The following is a 6417-nucleotide window of genomic DNA, read 5'->3' as shown; positions in this document are numbered from 1 at the left end:
ATTTCACTGCAACTCATCCCAGTGGCTGCAAATTTGCCCCATCACCTGCCTGTCCTTCCTGATATCTTTACTGCTCACTATCTTAGATTTATTTCTGTTTTCCTTCTCCTCCACTCTGTCATTCCGGTTTCCCATCCCACTGCCAAATTAGTTTAAACCTTCCCTAACAGCTCTATTAAACATTCCCGCTATGGTTCAGGTGCAACCCGTCTTTTTTGAACAGGTAATACATCCCCCAGAAGAGATACCAATGATCCAAGAATCTGAAGCCCTGCCCCCTCCGCCAGTCTCTCAGCCACGCGTTCATCTGCCTGATCCTACTATTCTTGCCCTCACTAGCACGTGGCGCAGGTAGCAATCCTGAGATTATTACCCTGGAGGTCCTGCTTCTCCGCTTCATTCTTAACTCCTGGAAATCTCTCTTCAGGACCTCCTACCTTTTCCTCTCTATGTCATTGGTACCAACATGTACCAAGACAGCTGGCTGCTCGCCCTCTCCCTTCAGGATATTCTGGACCCGATCCGAGACATCCCGTACCCTGGCACCTGGGAGGCAGCACACCATGCGGGTATCTCTATCAGGCTCACAGAATCTCCTGTCTGTTCCCCTGACTATGGAATCCCCTATGACTACCGCATTCCTCTTCTCCCTCCTTCCCTCCTGCACAACAGCGCCAGGCTCAGTGCCAGAGACCCGGTCACCGTGGCCGTCTGCCGTCAGGTCATCACCCTCTACAGCATCCGAAACGATATACTTGTTGCTGAGGGGAGCAGCCACAGGGGTGCTCTCCACTATCCGGGCATTTCCCTTCCCTCTCCTGACAGTCACCCAGTTTTCTGACCCCTGTAGCCTAGGGATGACTACCTCCCTGTAGCTCCTGTCTATCACCTCTTCATTTTCTCTAATAAGCAGTAGGTCATCAAGCTGCAGCTCCAGATCCCTAACACGGTCTCCGAGGAGCTGAATCTCGGTTCACCTGGTGCAGATGTGGCTATCAGGGAGGCTGGAGGTCTCCCAGGATTCCCACATCTGACACCTTGAACAAAGCACTAACCCTGCAGAAAAGCTACCTAATTCTACAAGAATGAAACAAAGAAAGATAGGTCTACTCACCCACCTACTTCGCCATATACACGAACTATTTAAACCGTTAGCTAATGTGCCCTGCTGTTCCCCCGTCCGTCCGGGCCGATTTGCCAAGGGGAGAAAAAAAGAGTCGGTGCCTCGCTCTCGGCTCTTCCCGTTACCGCCTAAGCCCGTTGAGCCAAAGCCCTACACTCTGCTGCCACCCACTCTGCTGCCCGCTGTATAGGGTGGTCATCTTTCTAAACTCTCCGCGCTGTCCTGCGCAGTCTCGCCGTTCTTGTACGCGTTTTTTTAAAAAACTGCCTTCCTTCAGAATTTTGCTCCCACGCCGCCCGTCTTGTCCCAATCTAAAAAAACATTTTCAGTCCTGTATTCATCAGCCTATTCCACACTGTCCACATGAAATTCAGTAAGGCCTTTGATGTCGATGATAGACCACACTTGGAGCATTGTCTGCATTTCCGGTTGGGGAGGATGTCATTACACTGGACAGGAGGCTTCAGGAGGATGTTACCAGGACTGGGGGCTTGGGTTAAAAGCAGAGAGTGGGTAAGCTTGGACTATTCAGCTGTAGTGTACGATGTTCAGGTATGTCCCCTTATCGAGGGAAATAATTCATAAGGAGCTTAAATAACGTTTCTTTTTCCAAGAAATGGGAGTACAGAACCAGAGGCCTCAGATTGAAAGTGAGATGGTAAATTTTTCCGAGTGGTCTATCGGGTAACATTCTCATAGAAAGGGAGGTTGGTAAATGGAATTTGCCCTCAAACACTGTAGAGACAGGTAAAAATAAAATATTTTAAAATGAATTTGAATTTTAATCCTCATGTATATGAAGGATGTAAGTAATAAAGTCAATTCAATTCAAATCTATTCCTTGTTTAGTTTTTTCATCCCAATCATTCTTTCAGTTCTTCTCTGTAGATATTTAAAAGCTTCCCAATCCTCCGTCTTCCTGCTCATTTTTCTTTTGCCTTTACATTAACTTGTCTTCCCTTGTCAGCCACAGTTTTACTATTTTGCCATTTGAGTATTTATTTATTTTTGGAGTACATCTATCCTTCACCTTCCTCATTTTCCCAGAAACTGACACCATTTCTGCTCTGCTCTCATCCCTGCCAGCATCTCCTTCCAATTTGCTTTGGCCAACTCCTCTCTCAGAGCACTGTAATTTCTTTTACTCCTCTGAAATACTACAATGTGAGACTTTACTTCCTCCTTATCACATTTCAAGTTGAACTCAGTCATGTTGTGAGCACTGCCTCCTAAGGGTTCTTTTAACTACTCACCTCTAGTTCAATACATAACACCCAATCCAGTAGAGCTGTTCCCCCAGTAGGCTCAACGGCAAACTGCTCCAGAAAGCCATCACATTGCATTCAACAAATCTTGAGATCCTTTACCAACCTGATTTTCCCAATTGACCTGCATGTTGAAATCGCCCATGATTATCATAACATTGTCCTTTTCATCAGCCTTTTCTATTTCCAGTTGTAAACTGTGGTTCTCAACCCACTGACTGTTGGGAGGCCTGTATATGACTGGTGTCAGTGTCATTTTTACTTTTGCAGTTCCTTACCTCAACCCACAAGGATTCAACATCTTCCAATCCTATGTCACATCTAGCTGCTGATTTACCAGCAGAGCCACACCACCCCATCAGCCTTCCTTCCTTCCTCCGATACATTGTGTAACCTTGGACATTCAGCTCCCAACTACAACCATCCTTCAGCCACGATTCCGTGATGGCCACAACATCATACCTGACAATCGGTAATCGAGCACAAGATCATCCACCTTATTTCTCATACTCCATGCATTGAGATATAACACTTTGTGTACTGTATCTGCTACCCTTTTTAATTCTGCATCCCTAATGCACTGATACTCACCCTGCTGGCTGTAATTTTGTCCTCGCATCTGTCCGCCCTATCTGACAGCCTGACTGCACGCTATCTTTGCATTTTACCATCAATCCTATCCCTTCACTCCACTTCCTGAGCACCCCCCCCAACAAATTAGTTCAGACCCTCCCCAACAGCTCTATCAAACCTCTCTGTGAGAATATTGTTCTCCCTCGGGTCCAGGTGCGACCCATCCCGTTTGAGCAGGTCATTCCTCCACCAGAGCAGATCCCAATGATCAAAGATTCTATATTCAGGATCTAATTGCTTTTACTTCCAATGTCATTGTCTCAAAATTTACCAAGATATCTGGCTCTTTTCCCTCCCTCTCTAAAATGCTGTGGACACGATTCGGGGCATCCCTGACCCTGGCACCCAGGAGGCAACATACCATTCGGGTGTCCCGTTCACATCAATAGATTCTCTTGTCTGTTCCCCTGGCGATTCAGTCCCCGATCACGACCACTCCCCTCTTCTGCCTCTAACAACAGTTAGAGTTGCTGATCCAGAAGGGGGAAGACCTGTGTCAGTCAGAGTCTGCACTCACAGGGCACATGAAGGACTTGTGTATTTTCCTGACAATCCCTGTCACCACACTGATACTCATTTTTATTCCCTACAATATTATTGTCAGTATTAAATTCCCAGCTCCTCTGGTAGATCCAAACTCATGTCCAGGTGTGTTAGTGCAGTGTTCCTGGGATTGGAACACAGTAGTTCATCTACCAGTCCGTGTATTGGTTGTATTGTGACCCTGTGCTGGTGTGTCCAGGGGTCTGACATCTCCAGCTGCCCATGCGACAGTGATGCCTCCCAGTCGGTGGGGTTGCTGTGAAATAAACTTCAGTTCCCCTTCAGCTCAGTATTACAGACAATCTTTGCCTCAAATTGTAACTAAATTGTGCTTCATAAACAAGGAGAAATGAATCTTTGTAAGTTTTACCTCGATTAATGGCATCAAGTGTTTCTCTCAGCACTGTGTTCAACAAATAGAGGTGATCGAATTTTTCAACCGGTAGGGTTTCATCTGTCACTGACAATTCCTGGATATCGTCATTAATCCTGTAAATATTAAACTGCTGGTTATAAATTGCTACTCTGAACTATTTTACAAATCCATTCAGGGTTTCAGTGAAGAGCCTGTCCTACCTTCTATTCCGACAAGCTTCCTCCTGAAATAAATAAAACACAAATCTGATTAGACTGGGACTTACTGTCCACATCCTGAATATCATCCAAAGCATTACAAGGTGTTGAAAATTCCCACTCCCGCAATCACTCACACACACGGACAATACAGAACCACGGAGTAAATTACAGGGAAAGTTTCTGAATGTCAGACCATTACTGAGAGGATGAAACTTACAGGGAAGACAGGACAGGCTGTGCATTTTCATCTGGATATGACGTCAGTGTGATAGGATGGAGAAATTTAAGATCAGTGATGTATGTGATTGTGTGCGGGTGGAGGAAGTACCTCTATTTATGGGGAGACTTGTGGGGAGATGTAATTCCAGATGGATTTTAACAAATTCCACGAGAAATTTAGTGAGGAGGATGTGGAACTCGCTGCCACAGGAGTGGTTGAAATGGAACAGCAGAGATTGAATGTAATGGGGAGGCTGGATAAACACGAGAGGGACCAGAGATTTCGGGGCACTGTTGCTGGTTGTGGTGAGTAGATGGCAGGAGGATTGTGAAGCAGGGAAATTAAGAGGAGAAGATGGGCCGAATGGCCTGGTTATGTTTTGAACGATTGAACGTTCATTTGAATGTTATCTGTAAAAGTAAAGAGACAATAATAGTTTCCCTAATCTGATGGAAACCAGATACAGAAGATAAGTCTGATGTGTGGGTCAAATTCTTTGTTCTCACTGATTGACAAAGAGACCCAATCACCAACCGCACCAGATACACTCACAGCCTGTGACTGGAAATGGGAGTTAACGAGAGTTTTAGAGGATATTTAATGTAGAATTAAGGACACAGTCAGCAGCTCTGTGTTATGATCAGAGTAAATAATTTCAGAGACATTTGCATTCTGTCCTGGGATGTACAGAAGTTGCGGAAGTTCAGTTTTGGGATAATAGACAATAGGTGCAGGTGTAGGCCATTCGGCCCTTCTAGCCAGCGCCGCCATTCACTGTGATCATGGCTGATCATACGCAATCTGTACCCCGATCCTGCCCTCTCACCACATCCCTTGATCCCGCTATCTATAAGAGCTCTATCTAACTCTCTCTTGAAAGCATCCAGAGACTTGGCCTCCACTGCCTTCTGGGGCAGAGCATTCCACATATCCACCACTCTCTGGGTGAAAACGTTTTTCCGCATCTCTGTTCTAAATGGCCTACCCCTTATTCTTAAACTGTGGCCTCTAGTTCTGGACTCACCCAACAGGGGGAACATGCTTCCTGCCTCCAGCGTGTCCAATCACTTAATAATATTATTATTATGGGACAACAACAACCCTGAATAGATGCATCAATTGTCTGGTGAGAAACAGTTTACTGCCATTTGTAAATGCTGTGTGTATGAGCAATGCATCTGTTTTCTGTCTGCATTGTATTCTGTGTTATGTGTTTATTAAGTTAACCAGTCACGTGAGTGAGGACATGGTAAAAGCGAAGGGAAAAAAGTTATGTATCCGTACTTCGTTCTGGGCAGATTTAAGCTGGGGACGGGCGGATGTCATTCTGTTCTTGACCGCTGTGTTGCAGCTTACGTTATAATGAATTACCCTGAAGTATCATCGCTTCAAGATTGTATTTTGCTAATGAAGGACTGAAAGCGTATCTTGGACGTTTTGACATGTAATTATTGGAGTGATTGGAGGGCGCATCATGCAGGTATAACAGTTTGTGTGAGGTCGCCAGCAGCGGCAATTGATTTGTTAGAATCGGCCTCTGTGCTGTGTTTATTTCGAATATACCACTGTTCATTTAGTGCCCTTTGACAAAACAAATTGAAATATAATCCCTCACCGTGAGAAATATAACACTGTCTTTTCGATCCATCTGTTCCTTTAACTTTGAGATTTCCTCCTGAATAAACCTTATATTCTCTTGAATCTCCCGAAGATTTTTCTCCATTGGATTTAGAATCCTCTTCTCTTCTTCCCTGAGATCCCTGAGTAAGCTCTGCTCTTTCTCAGTGATAATCTGGCGCAGTTCAGCAAACTGGGATGTGACGTGGGACTGAAGGCTGTGTGACTGTTCCTGTCGAATGAAAGGTGAAGATTAATATACTGCATTGCTGTGCTCTGTTTCCTTTTGTCGTTAAGTTCAGTCTATTGGAGTCCATGCTACTTCTGAGAGCATTCCCGTCAACACCATTCCCTCACGTTTTCCTGAAACCTATTCTCACTTACTGACCCATAAACTCCCATCTGATTCACTCACACCCTCCCCACCTTTACAGGGTTAA

At 45.1% G+C, this 6417-nt stretch overlaps 1 long non-coding RNA gene across 1 annotated transcript; it reads right to left on the bottom strand.

Moving 5' to 3' along the window:
* Positions 1-3915: 3915 nt before the first annotated feature.
* Positions 3916-6155, bottom strand: LOC140723686 (uncharacterized). Its single transcript, XR_012097948.1, has 3 exons — positions 5976-6155; positions 4141-4163; positions 3916-4053 (listed from the first exon to the last, which is right to left on the bottom strand). It is a non-coding gene; the product is annotated as an uncharacterized lncRNA (long non-coding RNA).
* Between the last annotated feature and the right edge of the window lie 262 nt (positions 6156-6417).

The sequence above is a fragment of the Hemitrygon akajei genome, unplaced genomic scaffold (genome assembly GCF_048418815.1).
Source record: "Hemitrygon akajei unplaced genomic scaffold, sHemAka1.3 Scf000126, whole genome shotgun sequence".
Lineage (NCBI taxonomy): Eukaryota > Metazoa > Chordata > Chondrichthyes > Myliobatiformes > Dasyatidae > Hemitrygon > Hemitrygon akajei.
This window is presented reverse-complemented; position numbering and strand designations above follow the sequence as displayed.